Source organism: Manis pentadactyla, chromosome 3 (assembly GCF_030020395.1).
Source record: "Manis pentadactyla isolate mManPen7 chromosome 3, mManPen7.hap1, whole genome shotgun sequence".
NCBI classification, from domain to species: Eukaryota; Metazoa; Chordata; class Mammalia; order Pholidota; family Manidae; genus Manis; species Manis pentadactyla.
Window position 1 is genome coordinate 81,655,407 of NC_080021.1, and position 22,935 is coordinate 81,678,341.

A 22,935-nucleotide genomic window follows, 5' to 3' on the forward strand; every position below is an offset into this window, starting at 1 on the left:
CTGCACACACCTGGAGAAAAGAGCAGACCTCAGCGAACAGGATAACGTACCAGAGCTATTGCTCCACGGGACCTGAGCCCCTCCCCCACCCCAGCTCACCGGCGGGAGGAAGACAAACAGAGCAGGGAGGGAGTGGAAGGCTTGGGACTGCTGAATACCTAGCTCCGGAGATCTGTGCTGGGAGCACAAACCTACATTTCATGGTGCTTTCATGAGACTTGCATGACTACTGGGTTGGAAAGTTAATACAGGCAGAGTTCCTGGAGAGACTGGGATTCTGGCTGCTTGTGGAAAGCAGGGATCCATATCTGGCTGCTCTGGGACAAAAAATTACCTGTGTGCCAGGCCCACTGGCTCAGGCAGTGGAGACAGGCACAGCAGCTGGGAGGTGGGGAACAGCTCTTCCCTCCCCAGGCACCAGTACCGCTCCCCTGCGACCCCTGACATTGCTTCAGGGGCTCAGCAGCTCCAGAATAGAGCTTCTGGACACTAGAGGGCGCCATATACAAACATGAAACACCAAAGGAACCTTGTCCAGAGTAAAATTGTTAATACAACTCCCGAGAAAGATTTAAATGATATGGACCACGTGACTTCCTGAAAGGAAGTTCAAAATAAAAATCATCAACATTCTAATGGAGGTACGGAAAGACGTCCAAGAACTCAGGAATGAATTCAGGTTGGAGATCCAATCATTGAAGAGCATGATGGAGGGTATTAAAAGCAGGTTGGATACAGTGGAGGAGACAATAAATGAAATAGAAACTAGAGAAGAGGAATACAAAGAAGCTGAGGCAAAGAGAGAAAAAAGGATCTCTAAGAATGAAAGAATATTGAGAGAACTGTGTGACCAGTCCAAATTCGCATTATAATTCGCATTATAGGGGTACCAGAAGAAGAGAGACAAACAGGGATAGAAAGTGTCTTTGAGGAGGTAATTGCTGAAAACAACCCCAATCTGGGGAAGGAGATAGTCTCTCAGGCCATGGAGATCCACAGATCTCCCAACACAAGGGACCCAAGGAAGACAAAACCAAGACACATAGTAATTAAAATGGGAAAGATCAAGGATAAGGACAGACTGTTAAAAGCAGCCAGAGGCAGAAATAAGATCACATACAAAGGAAAGCCCATCAGGCTAACATCAGACTTCTCAGCAGAAACCTTACAGGCCAGAAGGGAGTGACATGATGTATTTAATGCCATGAAGCAGAAGGGACTGGAATCAAGATTACTTTATCCAGCAGGATTATCATTTAAATTTGAAGGAGAGATTTAAACAATTTCCAGATAAGCAAAAGCTGAGAGTGTTTACCTCCCACCAACCATCTCTGCAGTCTATTTTGGAGGGATTGCTATAGACGGAAGTGTTCCTAGGGTTGGATAGCTGTCACCAGAGGTAGTAAAATCACGGTAGGGAGGGTGGAGCAGCTGATTGCCAGGCAAATGCAAAATTAAATAGACTATCCCCAAAGTCAATCAAGGGATAGACAAAAAGTACAGAATTTGATACCTAATATATAAAGAATAAAGGAGGAAGAAAAAGGAGGAGAAATAGAAAAGAACCTTTAGATTGTGTTTGTAACAGTGTACTAAGTGAGTTAAGTTAGACTCTTAGATAGTAAGGAAAGTAACCTGGAACCTTTGGTAACTGCAAATCTAAAGCCTGAAATGGCAATAAGTACATACCTATCGATAATCACCCTAAATGTAAATGGACTGAATGCACCAATCAAAAGACATAGAGTCACTGAATGGATAAAAAAACAAGACCCATCTATGTGCAGCTTACAAGAGACTCACCTCAAACCCAAAGACATGCACAGACTTAAAGTCAAGGGATGGAAAAAGATATTTCATGCAAACAATAGGGAGAAAAAAGCAGGTGTTGCAGTACTAGTATCATACAAAATAGACTTCAAAACAAAGAAAGTAACAAGAGATAAAGGACATTACATAATGATAAAGGGCTCAGTCCAGCAAGAGGATATAACCATTATAAATATATATGCACCCAACACAGGAGCAAGCTCCAGCATATGTGAAACAAATAGTAACAGAACTAGAACTAAAGGAGGAAATAGAATGCAATGCATTCATTTTAGGAGACTTCAATACACCATTCACTCCAAAGGACAGATTCACCAGACAAAAAATAAGTAAGGACACAGAGGCACTGACCAACACAATAGAGCAGATGGACCTAATAGACATCTATAGAACTCTACACCCTAAAGCAACAGGATATACATTCTTCTCAAGTGCACATGGAACATTCTCCAGAATAGACCATATACTAGGCCACAAAAAGATTGAAATTCTACCAACCAGCCTTTCAGACCACAAAGGTATAAAACTAGAAATAAATTGTACAAAGAAAGCAAAAAGGCTCACAAACACATGGAGGTTTAACAACACGCTTCTAAATAGTCAATGGATCAACGACCAAATTAAAATGGAGATCCAGCAATATATGGAAATAAATGACAACATCAACACAAAGCCCCAACTTCTGTGGGACGCAGTGAAAGCAGTCTTAAGAGGAAAGTATATAGCAATCCAAGCATATTTAAAGAAGGAAGAACAAACCCAAATGAAAAGTCTAACATCACAATTATCAAAATTGGAGAAAGAAGAACAAATGAGGCCTTAAGTCAGCAGAAGGAGGGACATAATAAAGACCAGAGAAGAAATAAACAAAATTGAGAAGAATAAAACAATAGAAAAAATCAATGAAACCAAGAGCTGGTTCTTTGAGAAAATAAACAAAATAGATAAGCCTCTAGCCAGACTTATTAAGAGGAAAAGAGAGTCAACACACATCAACAGAATCAGAAACGAGAAAGGAAAAATCACGACGGATCCCACAGAAATACAAAGAATTATTAGAGACTACTATGAAAACCTATATGCTAAGAAGCTGGAAAACCTAGAAGAAATGGACATCTTCCTAGAAAAATACAATCTTCCAAGACTGACCAAGGAAGAAACACAAAATCTAAACAAACAAATTACCAGCAATGAAATTGACGCAGTAATAAAAAAACTACCAAAGAACAAAACTCGCCTGGCCAGATGGATTTACCTCGGGATTTTATCAGACATACAGAGAAGATATAATACCCATTCTCCTTAAAGTTTTCCAAGAAATAGAAGAGGAGGGAATACTCCCAAACTCATACTATGAAGCCAACATCACCCTAAGACCAAAACCAGGCAAAGACCCCACCAAAAAAGAAAATTACAGAACAATATCCCTGATGAATGTAGATGCAAAAATACTCAACAAAATATTAGTAAACCGAATTCAAAAATATATCAAAAGGATCATACACCACGACCAAGTGGGATTCATCCCAGGGATGCAAGGATGGTACAACATTCGAAAATCCATCAACATCATCCACCACGTAAACAAAAAGATAGAAAAAAACCACATGATCATCTCCATAGATGCTGAAAAAGCATTTGACAAAATTCAACATCCATTCATGATAAAAACTCTCAGCAAAATGGGTATAGAGGGCAAGTACCTCAACATAATAAGGGCCATAGATGATAAACCCACAGACAACATCATGCTGAACAGCAAGAAGCTGAAAGCTTCTTGAGATCTCTGAGATCTCTGAGATCGAGAACAAGACAGGGATGACCACTCTCCCCACTGTTATTTAACGTAGTACTGGAGGTCCTAGGCACGGCAATTAGACAAAACAAAGAAATACAAGGAATCCAGATTGGTAAAGAAGAAGTTAAACTGTCACTATTTGCAGATGACATGATATTGTACATAAAAAAACCCTAAAGGCTCCACTCCAAAACTACTAGAACTGATATTGGAATTCAGCAAAGTTGCAGGATACAAAATTAACACACAGAAATCTGTGGCTTTCCTATATACTAACAATGAACCCATAGAAAAAGAAATCAGGAAAACAATTCCATTCACAATTGCATCAAAAAGAATAAAATACCTAGGAATAAACCTAACCAAATAAGTGAAAGACCTATACCCTGAAAACTGTTAGATACTCTTAAGAGAAATTAAAGAGGACACTAACAAATGGAAACTCATCCCATGCTCTTGGCTAGGAAGAATTAATATAGTCAAAATGGCCATCCTGCCCAAAGCAATATACAGATTTGATGCAATCCCTATCAAATTACCAACAACATTCTTCAGTGAACTGGAACAAACAGTTCAAAAATTCATATGGAAACACCAAAGACCCCAAATAGCCAAAGCAATCCTGAGAAAGAAGAATGAAGTGGGGGAAATCTCACTCTCCAACTTCAAGCTCTACTACAAAGCCATAGTAATCAAGACAATTTGGTACTGGCACAAGAACAGAGCCACAGACCAGTGGAAAAGATTAGAGACTCCAGACGTTAACCCAAACATATATGGTCAATTAATATTCGATAAAGGAGCCATGGACATACAGTGGGGAAATGACAGTCTCTTCAACAGATGGTGCTGGCAAAACTGGACAGCTACATGTAAGAGAATGAAACTGGATCACTGTCTAGCCCCATACACAAAAGTAAATTCAAAATGGATCAAAGACCTGAATGTAAGTCATGAAACCATAAAACTCTTAGAAAAAACATAGGCAAAAATCTCTTGGAGATAAACATTAGCGACTTCTTCGTGAACATATCTCCCTGGGCAAGGAAAACAAAAGCAAAAATGAACAAGTGGGACTATATCAAGCTGAAAAGCTTCTGTACAGGAAAGGACACCATCAATAGAACAAAAAGGTAACCTACAGTATGGGAGAATATATGCGTAAATGACAGATCTGATAAAGGCTTGACATCCAAAATATATAAAGAGCTCACACACGTCAACAAACAAAAAGCAAATAATCCAATTAAAAAATGGGCAGAGGAGCTGAGCAGACAGTTCTCCAAAGAAGAAATTCAGATATGCCAATAGACACATGAAAAGATGCTCCACATCGCTAGTTATCAGAGAAATGCAAATTAAAACCACAATGAGATATCACCTCACACCAGTAAGGATGGCTACCATCCAAAAGACAAACAACAACAAATGTTGGCGAGGTTGTGGAGAAAGGGGAACCCTCCTACACTGCTGGTGGGAATGTCAATTAGTTCAACCATTGTGGAAAGCAGTATGGAGGTTCCTCAAAATGCTCAAAATTCCACTTTTTTGACCCAGGAATTCCACTTCTAGGAATTTACCCTAAGAATGCAGCACTCCAGTTTGAAATAGACAGATGTGCCCCTAAGCTTATTGCAGCACTATTTACAATAGCCAAGAAATGGAAGCAACCTAAGTGTCCATCAGTAGATGAATGGATAAAGAAGATGTGGTACATATACACAATGGAATATTATTCAGCCATAAGAAGAAAACAAATCCTACCATTTGCAACAACATGGATGGAGCTAGAGGGTATTATGCTCAGTGAAATAAGCCAAGTGGAGAAAGACAAATACCAAATGATTTCACTCATCTGTGGAATATAAGAACAAAGGAAAAACTGAAGGAACAAAACAGCAGCAGAATCACAGAACCCAAGAATGGACTAACAGTTCCCAAGGGAAAGAGACTGGGGAGAATGGGAGGGTAGGGAGGGATAAGGGCTGGGAAGAAGAAAGGGGGTATTATGATTAGCATGTATAATGTGGGGGGTGGGGGAAAGAGAGGGCTGTGCAACACAGAGAAGACAAGTAGTGATTCTACAACATCTTACTATGCTGATGGACAGTGACTGTAATGGGGTTTGTGGGGGGGACTTGGGGTAGGGGGGAGCCTAGTAAACATAATTTTCTTTATGTAATTGTAGATTAATGATAACAAAATTTGAAAAATGTGTGTAAATGGGACTATACAGGATATACCCTTTGTGCTGGTCCCTTGAATTCTGTATCATGCATGTCTCCAGAATTCATCTGTGCTATTTCAGGGGCTCCTTCCTTTTATTGCTGAGTCAGATCTCATTGTGTGCATATACCATGCTTTGTTTATTCTTCTGTTAATGGATATTTGGGTTGTTTCGAGTTAAGCATTTTGAATAAAGTTTATGTGAACTTTGCTGAACAAGTCTTTCTGTGGACGTGTGTTTTCTTTCATCTTGGATATGCCACCTGAGTGGAATTGCTGGGTCAAGGGGTAAATGTCTCGTTAGCTTCAGACTTTCCAATGAGGAGTGTGTGAGAGCTTCAGTTATCCCACCTTCTCGCCAGCATTTGGCATTGTTTTTATTCTTAGTGATTTGAGGTCTACAAAATAGTTTTCTTGTGGTTTTAATTTGTATTTCCCTCGTGACTAATGACATTGGGAGCCTTTTCATGATATTTACACATCTTTTATGTCTTATTTTGTGAAGTGTCTGTTTTCTTCTGCCCTTTTTTGAAGTTGGAGGGTTCACCCTTTTGTTATTGATTTGTAGTTCTTTTCCAAATGGGTATGTTTTCTCCTATTTAGTGTTTTGCCTTTTAATTTTCCTAACAGTGTCATTTGATGAGCATTTGATAAATGGGATAAAACTTTCTTTTACAGTTAGTGTTTTTGTGACTCCAAGAAATTTTTACCTACTTACAGGTTGTACAAATATTCTCCTCTGTTATTTTCTAGATATAGTTCTAGTTTTTAACTTTCAGGTCTATGATCTATCTCAGGTTGATATTTTTTGGTGTGGAGTAGTGGTCAAGGTTTACAATTTTCCCAAAGGGATATGTAATTGTTCTGTGATCATTTGTTGAAAATGCTTTTTATTCTCCATTGAGTCATCTGAGGTCCTTTGTCAAAACTGGTTGTATGTTTATGGATCTATTTCTGGACTCTTCTGCTTCACTGATCTGTGTATTCTTATTAACACCACAATTTTGGAATTTCAGTGTCTTTATGGAACAGCGTGTTGTTCTTCTCTGGAAAGAGGGCACTTCCTTGCAGTGGGAATACAGGTGACCCACCATTTAAGTTCCTCACAGTGGTACAAATACCCACAGAATGTGAAACATCACTAATACATGAATGCTGACGTACATTTCGCAGGTGGAATGTGTTTTGCAGTTGGATGACTTCAGTTTATGCAGAGATGAAAAAACTCGGTGTCATACATTTCATTTCACTGCAATTTAGGTCAGAGAATAATGCTGAAAGAAATATGTGTGAAGGCATGAGTGAGCACACACTACAGAATGGCCCAAAATGAGTCAATTAAAAGGAAGGTAGGTTGACTGAAATTCCAGTTAATTTCACACAATTGAGACTAACCAGTGTTTAAAATAACAGTATTTTACTGCTTTAGTATTGCTTCTTTTGGGTTGTTAATGGAGTATTTTTTTCCTCTGTAAAATGCATCCTCCCAAAAGGTGCACAGCATCAGCATTATTTGGGAGGACAGAAGTCAATTATTTTTCAAAGGGATAAAAATCACAAGAAATTATTTGTTAAGTTCTATGGCTGAAAATGAGGATATTTTAAGAAAAGTAGCAATTACAAATCTAAAAAGATCTTCCTCCCCTCTCCTTCCTCCTGTGGCCTGTCTTGGGCTGGGATCTTATGAGCAGGAGGCCCCCGCCCATCTGTGCAAGGCCCTGGCTTTCCCACCTGGAGGTACCAAGGAGCGGGAGTATGGATTCTCCTCGATGGGACCACCCATCACTATCCATGGAGGAGCAAGGCCTTTAAGATTTTCTTATTTAGTTCATCCAGAGATTCCAGGATCCACTCTTGTGTGTGAATGAGCTGTACCCATGTTCAGCAAAATAAAGTTAACTAAGAACCACCTCCCCCCACCCCTCCCTGCAACTTGCCCTCAGGGTAACAAAATGCCAGGTACCATCTTTTTAAAGTTTGGCACTGACTCACATCACTTACTCAGATTGTTTTTGTTCATAAACAGCAATAAAAACAAATGTGAAGATCATGCCTACCCTTTGGAGGAAGATGATTCAAGCTGCAAAATGCAAAATACCATCAAGATAGCAGGTGGGCTGTTTCTGTCACTGCCCTCTGGACTCCTGTAGTGCTTTTCCACTAACCTGTTAGGTAGTTTATGCCATTTATTCCTATTACAGAACAATTGTGTGATATTAATTTAAAAGCCTTCTGTATAATTTAGGATGCGAACCACTTGTGTAAGCTTGACTCAGACTTTATGATAAAAATCTTTCATCTTGGGCTATTCCATGTAAGAGGAATTTAAACTCTCCTCTTCATTAGAAGACCTGCCTACAATGAAATTAAAGTACCTTCTTCTCAAATGGGAGCACTGACTTGGCAAAAATCATGAGCAGTCTTTCAAGAGGAATGTAATCAAATACTTGAAATTTAAATGAGCTTGTAACCTGACTTTGAAAATAAAGTAAAAGAGAGGCCCCAGAAAATTTCCTTAAGGTGAATTGGTGTCCTTCAAATCACTTACAGTTTCAAAGTTAATAATATACACACAATAAAAGTAATACGCAATGAAGCTTATCTTTTCTGTGTGCTAGGTCTTCCAGATATACTGATATGGTGCATAGGAAAGGTACCCTATATACAGAGTACCCACATTTGCAGAAGTGACTTTCAAATACTGCCAGAGATGTACACACTGTTCCAGTAATGTTTGGAGGAATAGCTTTTTCTTTATTGTGTCCATAAAACATAAATTGTTAGCCCAAGAAAGAAGCTTAAGTAAGTGACACAGATTTTCTTATTTAGAAACTATTGAGATGTTGGTGTTTGAAGATTCTTTCTCTTTGAAATAACATCTTCATTTTTGAAGGACACAGTACTTTTTCTGTTAAAATCACTGAGTGGTAAATTTTCCAGGAGAATAACACTTGATAAATGAAAAGCATCCCATAATTATTGTCATTGCCTTTAATAGAATTATGTAATGAAAAATGGTTTTTTTTTTTGCAGTAAAACAAGAGATATAGGGGATCCAGCTATAGAAAACTAGTCACCATTTATGAAAAACTTCACATTCAGGAAAGAAACTAGGGGGTGATTATTTTCAGTAGGAAAAAAACAGTTTTGCTTTACAGGTAATTACACACGTAACGGTATGGATGGACTATAGTTCAGTTTGCTTCAAGGCAAATTTCTATTAAACAAATCCCATTTGCACATTAATTTCTACTGTGGAACTTAAACAATTGGTCCCTAGATATAATAAAATTTCCTTTAAAGTGTACACATATACATGAAAATATCTTTCTGACAGAACCATCAAACTTATTTATTAATGATGCTGACTTGTGGTTCACAAGATTTTTAAAACTGTGAGAGTAAAAATAAAGACAGTATAGGCAGACACACTAAAAGGTCACTGTTTTGCTTTACTTTCTTTTAAACTCAATTCCCACTGTTGTAGTAAAACCTATAAAGCCTCAGAAACTTGCCAAGGTTCCAGTCGATCTTGAATGATGCTAATGTTTCTAACTTTATATCCAAAGAAATTATTTTATATTTTCCCCATCACTTAATCTTACTGGCTCCTTTCAAGACATTTGAACTTGGTCATATTATTCAAGTGGATGAGAATGCCTTTAGATAAAAGGACAGAATTATCCAAATAACTAAGAAAAGGACTATCTGAGCTGTACTTAGCAATGAGGACTTGCACCAGTGCCAACAGAAGCTTATTGTATGCAGAGAGATAATTTTAACAAAAATGGAATCATGATATACACTGAGTTATGACTCTCACTATTGTTAGATTTCCATTTAACAAGTATTCTTATATAATATACTTTTGAATAACTAATGTTCCATCAATTTTATTTATACACCATAATTTTTGTAACCTTTTGGTTATTGTTGAATAAAATTGTCTTTTTTTCTCTATAAAAGGATACTGTGATAAATCCCTTACTTGTATTTTTTTGCATATCTCCTCAATTATTTCTAACTTATTTTTGCACAGGATCACAACTAATTCCTTAGGATGATTTTCCCTAAGTGAATGGCCAAGGGTAAAAAGGTACACACATTTGTAACATTTCCAAGATGTTTTTCCAAATTGCCCCAGAAAAAAGGTCATGTTTATTTAAGTTCCAGAATTTCTAGATATTATTAACAAAGTCTTAATAGTGTAACATTTCCCATCTGGGTTGTGCTCAGGACAGGCTGGATACATATTTATATACTTTTTCTGGGAGAAGGTCAGTTTTTCTAAAAACGTTAACATCTTTTGGGTTTAATTTTGCCCTCAGCCAAGTAGGAGAGAGTTATATATATACATATGTATATAAAATATATATAATGTCTACAAAATGCTGGGCACTCCCTAAATGTTTTCTGTGTATATTAACTCATTTAATCCATAAAACATCATCATCCTTACATGACAGATGAAAAAATGCAAGCATGGAGCAGTGACTTACCCAGGGCCACCAACTGGAAAGCACTTAGACTGGGACAAAATATAATGGGGTAGAAAGTGAGAAGTGTATAATAATGTTATTCTGGTAACATAATTTCTCCCAAGGAGTATCAATCAAGATATAACCTCCAAAGTTTTGATCGGACCCTTTTCAAGGCCAACTTTGACTTGGCCCCTACTGACTTTAAAAGTTTCGACTCCTAATAAATTATGTTCTGTAGTTACATATTTATTTGGAAAGAAGTCTAATCTTTCAAAGTTAGTAATGTTAAAACACAATTATGAACAGTCATTCCATGCATACTTGAAGTTCTTCCATGAAGCTTTTGCTTAAAAATAGCAACATGCATTGCTCATGCAACATTGTATGCTTTGAGTTTGGAGAGCATGGCTAGAGATGCATTCAGCACTGGTCATGGTGCTGTACAGAACTATTTAAAAGTACAGGAAACTTCCACTGAAATGTTTAGGCACTCCACTTTAGGAGATAAATCTAAAATTTAGGACAGTAGTCCATTTATTGTAATAAAAAGTTGTGTAGGAATCATGTAATGGTCAGCAGAGAGGGTCCAATCCCTAGTCTTTTTGGTGATATAGCGATTATTGATGAGGCAAACGCTTCCACGTCCTTATCATGGTATGTTATTAGTAATGTATGTAATTATTGAATCACTCTTGTGTACCTGAAACCAATATAATATTATTAACTGAACTTCAATTTAAAAAAAATAAATAAAATGATAAAACTTAAAAAAAAATCCCACTGTCACATCCTAGAAGATGCCTGTCAATGTCTGAAAACTTATGCTTTGAGAGCAGAAGGGAAGCTAGTAAGCTCAGGACTACTTCTGCAAACTAATTCATAGCTCTTATTAGGTCATAATATCTAATTAACATATTATGTATAAGATTATTTAATAACATCTAGTATTATGCCCACAGGGAAATGTGTAGGAACAAACATGGTTTTATTGATAAAAGATGTAAAATTGAGTCTGGAGTCCCTGAGCAAGTCCTGTAACTGCCCTGGCCCCATCCCCTCACTCTAAAATAATAATAAGACTATCTCCCTGACAGCATTTTGGAAAGTCTTAAAGCAGAAAATGTATGAGAAGTTTCTCTGTCAGTTCACAAACTCTGTCCAGGTATAATCACAGGCCTTGTGTCATCTGTCTCCTTCCCTGGTTTGGAAGTTATGGATCCTCATTCTAACACAGCTGTCTTGCCAGTGGGTTTCAGCCCCAGACAAGTTCACTATGGATTCATTGAGGCCAGAGAATGACAATGGAATGGTCTTGGGGTGAAAGGGTTATACCCAACTTTATTCCCAAGGTGGCAGTTCAATCACTAGAATTCTGTCCACTCAGAGAAAGTCTGCATGCAGCAAGCCAGTCTCCACCTCTGGGCCTCTCTGCCCCCACAGCCATCTCAGTCTCTGTCCTCCGTACTGCCACCGCTGCAGCCTCAGTTCTGCTCTGCTGCAGCCTTGCAGCCATGCCACCCTGTTGTCCAGAGCACTGGGTGGAGCTCTTTATATAGAGTCAATAGAACGTATTGCCCACACGTGTGTAGTGAGCTAGCCAACCGGGGCCAGGTGAGAATCCTGGCCATAGGAACCTTCACTTTATCCACAACAGCTTTTGGCAAGTGATAGGAGCTAAATAAATACCAGTTAAATGTCATTATGAGGAGGGAGAGGAAGAGCCTTGGTTACCAGGAACCGCATTTGAGAAAAGAGTGACAGTAACTGAGCGTTGGGTGTTGTCATGTGACTGGCAGCGTTCCCATGCCTTACATGGAAGTTTGTATTTAATCGTCACTAATGCCTTGGGAGGAAGGGTCTGCTGCTACCATTCTCTTGCTCAGTGAGGACAATGAGACACAGATGAGATTAAATAACTTGCCCACAATCACAGTGCCTGTGGGTGCTGGAACCAGGCGCCCCAAAGTCTGATTCCAGAGCTCCAGAGTCTCCTTCTCACACCTTAGGGGTTAAGGTGGTTTTAGGTATCTTGTGTTTACAGTGTCCTGCACTTAGGAAAGCACTAATGTTTGCTGGGTAAATACATGAAATCCTGTTTCATACCATTTTTTCTTTGTGGCCAAGAGCCTTTGACACTACACTGAATGACATCCATATCAAGATTGCCCTGTTTTGTGTGAAAAGTCTAAGGTGAAGACATGAGAGTAATTTTTATAATTTGTGAAGAAAAGTAAATCTGCTTATGTATCCACATATAGAGAACAACATTAGCAATTCTTCCTAAAGACAAAAGTGTAGACTTGGCTCCAGCTCCCCCCACCCCCCAACTGTAGGGGTCCAAATTTACCCCTAGTCAGGGCTCTGCCCAATTTCCAGCCTTCCTTCTTGCTGTGTGTCCCTGGTAACCTTCATCCCTGACGTCTCAGCTTCGTCACTGGCCAGGGGCGATGAACACACTCAAACAGCAAGGACAATTTCCACGTGTGGTGAAATGCCTGCCCCAGGTTCCGAGACAGCAGCCCACGATCTTTGTCCTAGTTTGTGGGCTCACCTTTCAGAAGCCCCTCCTCCCCTGTGAGAGCCCCAGGTGCTTCCTGACTACCTGACCTGTAAGCTCACCTGCAAGTCCTTCCCATTAAAGTATAAATCACTGGTGTCTTAAACCACACTGGTTTTGTTGTTGCTGTTAGTAACAGTAATTGTTCATTGCTTGCTCGTGCAGGGCTCTATGCTGTTCACATGCCATTTGGACATGTGTGTTCTGATACCAACATGGATTTGCATATGTATGAAATCTCGTGCATCCTGCCTCATCAGCTGAATAAGCCCATGTTTGACTTGTAGATCTATGTACATATAAATGAAAGGAAGGTGAGAGTTTTTATTTCTGGAGAATGTCACAGTGTTCTTACTATGAAATGCTTAAATTTGTGGGCAATGAGAGATTTCAAAAATGCTCTGTAATTTATTTGACTTTAGGAAGCAATGATTTGGGTAAAAATAAGCTGCTCTAAAAGGCAGGTAAATCAAAAAGATGCTTTCCTAAAGTATATTTGTGAAGTGAGAACACTGATATACAGAATCAAACAATCTTAATGCAGATTTTTCTTAATCCAATTGTGCGTTAGTCACATGTGTTCTTTTGCATCAAAATTTCAAAAAAAACTTTCTTGTGTTACCCTCATCTTAGTTGTTACAGCTTTGCAAGGAAAAACCCCTTCACACTACCATATTCCAGCTCTCTTCTTAATCCTGGTAACCAGCACAGAAGCACCTCTGTGGGTTCTTCTCATTTCGGGCCAAGTTATGCTGGACACTGTGGTTACCATTCTTTCAGCGATTTGAGAGCTCATTTCCAGGGCAGGAGTCTTGTGAACTTCTTTCAAAAAATTAACAGCATGTAAGTAGGAGTGACATTTTCAGGTAGGAGGACAAGGGGCTGGCTGGGTAGTTTTAGGACATGAGGAGGTTTGGGGACTGGACAGATCAATGTGGCGCCTGGTACCTTTCCCCCAAGGGTTGTGGAGCTTCATATCAGAAGAAGGGTCCAGAAGGACATAAGGCATAGTAGTTGTCAATTTTGTCTGTATAATCTTTTTTCAGGTTAGTCCAATACCTAAGAAATTCCTTTTTCTTCTCTTCTGTCATGTGATTTCTTGCTTCTAGGCCTGAGAAGCCAGTTACATTCTTGCTTAAACAGGCATAACTGGGCTAATCCCGGTGCACTATTGACCTGTGGTAAAGCTGCCTCAAAGTCCAAGGTATTGACCTCAGTGGCCCATTAGGTGGGCTGGGATGACAAACTGTAAGAGAGGCTGAGATCACATAAGCCTGTAAAGGTCTGCTGTAGAGGGATACAGCAGGACAATGGCGCAAGGAATTGGGGAGTGAGGATGGGAGACCATCCAGGCACTGTGATCAAACACCAGTGGCACATGCTGCCCAGCCATGCGAGGGTGTGCGGGCCCTGGGAAATGCCTCCATGAGGGTGTGTGAGCTGCGCTAACTTATGGATAGATGCAGGGTGTTGGAGGCTGCCAGGCTGCCAAGATAGCCAGGGCTTTTCTACCTTAATATGGTAGCACAACTAGCCACTCAAAGCCTCCATGCAGACTATCTCCTGAGCTGGCCTCTCCTCATGGTCCTAACTCCTTGGTTAGTTCCTGTTCCCCACCCCTGCACCTCTCCTCACCAGTGTTACCCAGTATGAATCACTAAAGGGAAAAAAAAGGTGACAGTGTAGGCAAGCCTTTGAGAAGGCAGTAGAAGATGCGCAACTGGATTATTAGCCACACCTCGCAAAGAGGACTCATGCGGTCTGCTTACGTAGCCTGGCAAGAGGGTCATCCAAACATACTCATCTTTCTCAGCGGGCAGCTATGCAGGAGGCCAGAGAACTGACTTACCCAACAGTAACCTGTGCTGATCTACAAAGAAACCTCTAAGAGCCTGTTGACACAGAGTCCCTTCTCAGTAAATGGGGTGACATGTTCATGTTGGAAAGAGGAGGGAGATGAGGGCTGCACATGACCCTGGGAGCGCTTGGAGAAATTTCCAGCAGGGTAAGTCAGTCTTTCCCAGTCCAACCGTCTTACAGCTGAATTGAGCACCCCATGTGCCACATTCTTAGAAAACAAAAAGTTGATGATTGGATGTTACGAACAGAGAAAGAAGGGGCACCAACTCCCCATATGCTTTCCCACCAGTTGGCCTGCCCCTGGTAGTGAGAGGAGACCCACAGACTGGGCATTCTTTTCTTTTCCCTGGAGTGGGGATAGTTGGCATGCTAGAGCCCCTCACGTGGCCATGGGGGAGCAGAGTGCCACACCAAGTGACTTCATGTCAGGGCTTAAAATCCCACAAGGGAAATGCTACTAATGAGTGCCTCCCCACCCAAACGGCCTGTTCAACACTTGCCAGCCACACTATGTGGGCTGGGATCTGGGTTCATCCTGGACCATGGCTGGACTGCTGGCCCAGCCTTCTCCCTCCTAGGCAGAAGCTTGGGCTAAGAGCTGGGCAAGGGCTGTCCTCACCACATGGGAGAAACATCTGCCCAGTGTGCCCTCCCAAGCCCAGATCATAAACAGCCCCCCTAGATCCCTTTCAGCACCATGGAGTTTGACAAGCAACCTATATTGAGACACTTCTGGTCAGAAATTCCGATCAGTCTGAAGTTATCTTGGAGCCATAGGCTTAAACAGAATGTTAGTATGTATGCCCTGATTTCCTTTCCAAAGGACCGAAAACTTTGAACTGAGCTCTTAAATGGACAGCCTCTGTGTGCAGGCTCTCTGCTCCTGGCTCTCCAAGGCTAGAGAATCAAACAGAACTTGAAGAAACCCATTTGGTGAGGCAAGGGTTTCTGTGATGCCTGTTTGCTCCTCCAGCCCAGTTTAGCAAATGTAAAATGTACATGTTTTCATTCTTTTTACAAGGAACCTTAAGGGAGGGTTTTGACTTGGAAGATAAGAGAAAAGTTACTAGAAAGGAGAGCAGAAGGAATGAGTCAGCAGTCAGATGTGCAGAGAGCTTGGAACAAACCCTTTCTTTCTCTCCTATGTGCTGTGTGCAGCTGGGTCTCCACCGCCCTTCGGTGTCTGTGGGGCGAGGCCAGGCTCTCCAGGACCCTCACAGCACCCTTGGCCCTCACCCATCCACCCACACTCCTTCAGCCACAGACCAGCCTCTCCACCCCCACCTCTGCTTTCCCAGCAGCATATCCCATTGGAATGACTCACTTGTTAACAATTCACTTTGCGGTTACCTTCCTGTTAGAGTGGAAGCTCCATTAGGATCAGAACCATCTGGCTCACGCCAGGCCATATTCTCAGTGTCCACACACTTCTTGCACCTACTAGGTGCCAAAAACTGTTAATGATTTTTCAGAATCAAGGATGAGTTGACTCAAGTTCAAAGACAAAGGTGCTTATTCCAGAGGTTAAAAAATACATAGTCTCAGCTAACAGAGTGACAGCAAGAAAGATTACCAAGTAACTGTTACTCAGTTTCAAACAAATATTGGTTCTCAACATGTTGAAAGGGCTAAGAAAGGACAATTGCTTCCTGCTCTTTGCACTTGTCTGTTTAGTGTCTTATACAAAACAAGCATGGGACACATTAATCAAACAGCTTTTAAAAAGTGCCTATTCTGAGCTAGCAGTCTGTTAAATGAAGAGGAAGGCAGAGCCTTGATGTTTCCTAGATAAATGCCTGGAAGTGTTACTAGTCTGTATCCTGGCAGCCTCCAGGGACCTGTGCCTTAGGCCAAATCACTGAAACTAATTCCTCTTGGAGTTGCAGCTCCTGATGAGGGTGATTGTGCTTTGATAATTCATAGGAATGATGTTTCAAGGTAGCATATGCTGCCATCACTTTCATTAGCAGACTTGTCTCCATTGTGTTACCCCGAACGAACGAACGTTTGTGTCTGTGCCTTTCTATACAGTTTTTCACTCTTGAATTTATGGACCATGAGTTTTTGTGCTTTCCCCTAAAGTTTATGGGCCGCACCATTCCTTCCATTAGTTTATTTCCCAAATAGTTTGCAGTATAGATTTGGAGAATGAAAAATTACCCATAGTCAATATTTGTTTTCCATGGCTACTGATTAGTGCCAGGCAAATCTGGTTCCTTAGAGCAAATTATAATGCCCTTTGAGAATGTCAGCTTTTTGTAAAGGTCCTCAAATAAAAATCAGAACAACTATAGAAAAGAGAAGTTTGCATATTATCATTGGATTTAGAACTTCATTGGTAGAACATACCAATTTCTGGGAATTATGAAAAAAAATGTGTAACAGATGAACAGATTTGCTTAATATAATCCCATGACTGTTAATTTTGTAGAACATACTGAGAAGAAATAAATGATTTTTAAGAGATAACAAATAAGCAAAAAGGCTACAGGGATATAAGTTGCATTTGACTAGCTGACTTCTTTCCCCTTTTCACATAAATTGATATATCATTTTAAATTTAATAAAACTTCTCATTACAAACTTTCCTTAACTTATATTCCATAGAAAACACTTTCTAAATGTATATATCATTTAATGTATATTGCAAATCATTAATGAAATACAATATATGCCCATAATTTCTTGAAAGTTCCTCTTAAGATTGGTTAATATAGAATCAAGTGAAATTAGCAATTATTTATTACATATCAAAAAGGCAGTAGGTGAAATAAGTTTTATTACTACTGTGACTGCAAATAATGGTTCTGGTAATTAATCAAGTCTGCCATTAGCTTGTCACAGTAAATACTTCCAAACAGTGTCCTGACAAAATTAAAATGGAGAAGTGGTTAGATACTTTTTTTTTGAGCAGTGTGACACTGGAAAAGAAGATAGACTAAATGGTGTAATGAAAAGACTGCTACAATTAGTAATAGCTTAATTTATTCTCTGCTGGGCCCTGTACTAAGTGCCAATAGCTCACTGACAATAATCCTGCAAAGTGTCTCAGATTACTGCCTCTGAGACACAGAGAAATATAGTCACTTGCCCAAAGACACACAGGTGGGAAGTGGCTGATCCAGAACTTAAACCCAAGGTTCTGACTTTTGCAATGCATGCTTTTAACCTATGCATCAAATTGCTTCTCACAGGATTTGGCTTCTAGTACTAATTTTGCCATTAAATCGTGCAGTAGGCAAATTTCTTTAATTTTTTGCTTTTATGATGACTTGTGATATCCCTTTTTCACCTCTTATAGCTGTGAGTTATTATCACTGGGGTCAAAACTGGATTTTTGACCCCTTGGTTAGCACTTTTCCACTATGGATGGAAATATACATGGTATTTCAAACTATGTTGAGAGATTAGCACTTTAGGACAAATGAGTGGCAAATTGCTAATCAGGATAAAGTGGACTCAGATTTTATAGCACTACCACTAATATCTTTGTGGCATCGATTTTATTATTTATTTCTCAGTGCTGTAATCTGTTAAGTTTAAGTGAGCTGGTAGTACTGTACATTGATTTAAACACTCTTTGTTTCTCTAGATTGGAGGTAAAACAAGAATGCACTTTAAAAAACCACTTATAGTTTACAAGGTGATGCATTAATCCTCAAAAGACAGGAAATCAAGACGATTTTGTCTGTGGGGTTTAATTTATTAAAATTGGATTTGCTCATGTGCTTTGCTCCAATAGCTCCGTGCTAGCAAACTAGCTATAATTAGATTAGCCGCCTGCTAAACGCTGGTGACAGCCTTCGCCTCAGAGAGCATGTGCTGGATTCAGCATGAGCCTCCTCATTGGTTGCTAGCATCCCTGCTCTCCAGTTTGATAGGTTTCCACAGTACTCTTTATGCTGCATTGGAGACATAGATACAGAGATACTCCACTGTGTTCTTGCAACGGTGGAGGAGCTTAGCTGGTAACGTTAAAGAGGAAGAAGGCAGGGAAGAGAAGGCGTTTCGTCTTTGTGTAGAGCATTGGCAGCTGCCGGCTGCCAGATATCAGTGAAGAAGTTTCAGTTTATGGTAATTACTTTGAACCTTTATCTTGCAGGAAAAACATGGCCATGCATGAAAGAGAAGCATGCTCATCATGTCATCTGTTTAATTTCATTTTGCTTTTGTTAATATTGTGCATATCCCAGCATTGGGTACTAATGTATATTATGGAGAAGGCTTGGCTGGTAAACAGCTCCCCTATTTATGAAGAATGTTGTTTTTACCTGGATTCAAGCATGCATGTGCTGGGGAGTGATTCTTATTGGTTCTCTTCTGTTTTGGAAAGCCTGATGTTGCATCAGTTTAGGCGTCTTTCGAGGTGCATGCGTTTCAGCACCCGGTTGACTTTGTTTGCATTGAGCCCAGACTCTCCTGAATAATAAGCGATCGCAGAGAGTTCACTAGGACACACTTTAATGAGGACGGGGCAGCGCTTCTGATGTCGCCACAGGGTCTTAGCAGAAGTAATGTGCTATTGTTTCTTTAAAGATGTGTGCAGCCTTCATTTTGGGTGGCTTTCTTTGTTCCACCTTTTGTAGTTTTCAGTAAGCCTTTTTAATATGGAGAAGGTTCTCATATCCCATTCTGCCAGAAATATCTAGAGGCGTGTACTGAGCTGCGCCAAAAAGAATTTTTGACTTGGGGCTTTGTTTAACAGGCACATTGCTTTTGGAGTTGAAAGGAAATCACAGGAAGGTGGGGCTCTTACCGCTTTGATTAACATTTGACAACATTTTTTAAATTTCTGTTAATGACCGGGATTATTTTCCAAACTGAGCAACAAATAATCTTAAATTCTGTAATAAAGGGGGTATATGCTGAAGGAAAAATACCAAACTGCCAAGGCTGAGCTTAAAGAAACCCGAAAAAATGCAGTGTGAGTTTTTGCTTCCCAGTGTATACCCTCTCACTAGAGTTGTGCTTCATATCAGAACAGCCCCCTGCTACCACTGAGTCCCCAAACTTAAAAATTGATGCCTTTGCAGTATCAGACTGTATAGACCACGGAAACTTGTGTATTAAGTCACCAGTCACAAGGCTGGCTGGCTGCCACCATGCGTCTAGTGTCAGTGGAGAGCACTGCTGATATCTGAAAGCTGTCAGGAATTATTTCCCTGTTCCTGAAAAGCCAAATGTTGCCTTTTATGAATTTAGTTAAAATAGCCACTTTGATTGAAAATTATAATCTAGTTAAAGGGGTCCAGTATATTCTTTGGAAGATGGAAACTTTAGGATACTGACTGTGCTTCACTCCCTCCACCCAGATCCCTAGTCCACCCTGATGTGTAATGAACCATCCAATATAGTATTTCTCTCAAATAACAGTTTTAGGAAAAAAAGATGGAATATTATGAAAGTTTGTCATTTATTGTAATACAGGATCACCTATACTAAGAAAGTTTGAGTCATTCTTTGTAAGGCAGTGTCTCTATGACTTTAAGAAGTCTGCAGTGTTTTCAGTGTTGAGAGACCATGTGTGGTGAAATGCACATGAAGGGTCTGTCCCGGGAGAGCACTTACTTCCCATGTGGGTTCCCTTGATACAAAGCAGGGCTCGTTCAGATTTCAGAAGGTTGCATAGTTGTGGCGAGAGCGCAGTTTCAGTTACAGTGATTTTGCTCTTTGCATGTCTAGACCTTGTTCTCCTGTTTCACTCCTTCCTTCTTTGCTGCGGACGTGGAAAATAACCTGCATACCAACAGTTAGGGTTGGACGCTCATTTGGGGAAGATGAAGCAACTGGAAAGACAATTCTCTAATTGTCTCTCCCTCTCTTCTTAATCTCCTGCACTATTTCCTAAATTACCTTGGTCTTGGAGAATTTGCACCGGGTAGGCTGTCTTACAAGTATGTTACTGTTGTCAAACGTAAACATTGTAAACCCCATTTAGTGACTCTTAGACCCATTAACTGTGTGCTGTGGAAAGCTGTGGGAAGCATCTCTAAATGATATAGATTCTTAAAGACTGGATCTTAAAGACTTTCTGTGTCTAGAAATAATTTCTCTAGAATGCAACTTAAATATAAGTGCATGTATATTGTGTAATGCACTGTGATATCCCAAAGGGCCTTTTAAAATACTAAAAGGGTATTTTTCTAACAGCACTAAAAATTATTGATGTTTTTGAAAAGTAACAGAATCTGCACTTTCATCTTCACATGAATCACATCTTTAACTTTTCCTTTAAACTTACGGTAAAGGGAATCTTTATGTATTTCTGAGGTAAGAAAGTGAAAATAATTTTCATGGACACCTTAAATCTTTTCTCTCCCCTCCTTATAATTCCATAGCTGTTTACTGATGGGAGAGTGATGTCTGATTAATCAAAATTAGTTCTATTAGCATCAACAAGAGTACAAAAAATACAGTATTTTGAAATTAAGTTTTATAAGTGATACTTTCTAACATTTTCTTGCAGGGGTTTATAATCACAGCTTGAAAAATGGTATTTGGTATTGAACCAAAAAAAAAATGACTTTGCCTTTTCCACAGTCCTTATTACCATCTAACATGTTATTCCATGTAAAACACGATGTACCATGAAGCATCTGGGCTAAATAAGGCCTAAAAATAACCATAAAAAGGAGGAGCAATGGGCAGCCCATGCTATGAGCTGTGAGAGTTGCAGGGTAGCACCTATAGGTTTCTTCCTGGCTGGACACTGATACCACAAGAACTGAGAGATGCGTGTCATCAGCAATTGAGACCTATTACAGGGTTGACCCTCCACAGTTTTCCTGGGTTGGAAAAACATTATGAAGAGACATCAGGCTTCTCATCTAAGTGTATATAGTTTTTCTTTCATGATTTTTTTCTATAATTATTAGCATCTGCCATGTTTTAGAGTCTGTCCAAGATTTAGTGAGAGAAAGATAGAAGGCATAGCCCTCTCTATGAGCAGTGGCCCGCTGAGGAGGACAGAAAGTGGAATAAATGATAATAGCAGGAGCAAGGTGCAGAACAGAGGCATTTAGCACAGTGACACTAAGGTGGGGGGCTGAACAGTTCTGTAGAATGGGGGTGGGAAGAGGTGGGGCCTCAGGAGAAGAGAGACAGCAGTGCCTGATCCAGAACTGACTATTTCCACCCATCCTGCCCCACATCCATTGCTGTCATTTAAGTAGGCATTGGCGTGGACCCTAGATATGCTTCATATTTTATATTGACTTTGTTTCACAGTATTCTGTACTATTTGTGATCTGTAATAAATGTTATAAACATAAACTATCATTTCTTTTCCTCTTACTCCTAACCCTTCTCAGAATATACACTGGACTGTTGCATGGAAGTGTTTTTATTTTAAACGATTTATATCACATAAGATTTGAAAAATTTTCAAAAATATATCCAGTAATTAAAAAATACATCCTAAAGGATACTTTACACAAACTATTTCCATTACTGTGATACTCTTAAGTAATCTACTGACTACTTTTGGAACTGTTGCATTGCCAGGCATTACCATTTGCTTTTGGATGGCTGTTGACTCTCTTATTTAGTTAATTCACTGTTTAAATTATTTATTTTGTACATGCTCATTAAAGACAAGCTGTAAAATGTGGGCTTGGATTGTAACATTTGTCTTTAACCTTACTATTGTTAAGACTTCTGCTTTTCCTTATACATTTACTTGAGTTTAGACATATTTTAAATATTGCCAAATGTGGAAGAAAAGTCTACTTTAAGGGTCACATGTTGGCAGTAGGTCTTGCCACCAGTAAAATGTCTACGTGAAAACATCCTGTGTTTCCCATACTGCGGAGCCTGCAATCAGATACCCCTCCTAATGTTGTAGGGTTTTCTCCTAGTGAGGCCTCCTCACTTACTTTTTTGTAGCCCATGAGAAAAGCAGCCTTTACTTATTTCCCTCTGTCCTTACCCTGCCCCTGCAGAGCTGATGGCTGAAACTGGCAGCACTCCGACCCTGCTGGCCTCTGGGAAGCTGCTCCCTTCTGCTTCCCTCCTGTCTCTGATGTTCCTTCCCAGGTGCCTCCTTTTCTACCCCCCTTTAAGTAGATCTCCTCCTAGGTTTTGCCCTTCATCAGCTTCCCTGTCACCTGCTCTCCATTGTTTGGCTCATCCACTGCCACTTCTGTGCCCCCTCTGCCAGGACCTCCTGCTCCAGCCACACTGCC

The 22,935-nt window shown here is 39.9% G+C and overlaps 1 protein-coding gene across 11 annotated transcripts in view; it reads left to right on the forward strand.

The window, feature by feature from the left end:
* Nucleotides 1-22,935, forward strand: part of FAM110B (family with sequence similarity 110 member B) — a 169,273-nt gene that overhangs the window by 87,622 nt on the left and 58,716 nt on the right. For 3 of the 11 annotated variants that reach the window (XM_057498075.1, XM_057498069.1, XM_057498071.1), the window contains one exon: nt 7,881-7,966. The exons of 7 other annotated variants lie outside the window; for them this stretch is intronic. The gene's annotated coding sequence lies outside the window, so the exon portion shown is untranslated. Of the gene's footprint in view, nt 1-7,880; nt 7,967-18,668; nt 18,827-22,935 lie in introns of those variants that run through there. One more of the 11 variants, XM_036878915.2, reaches the window with a different exon arrangement.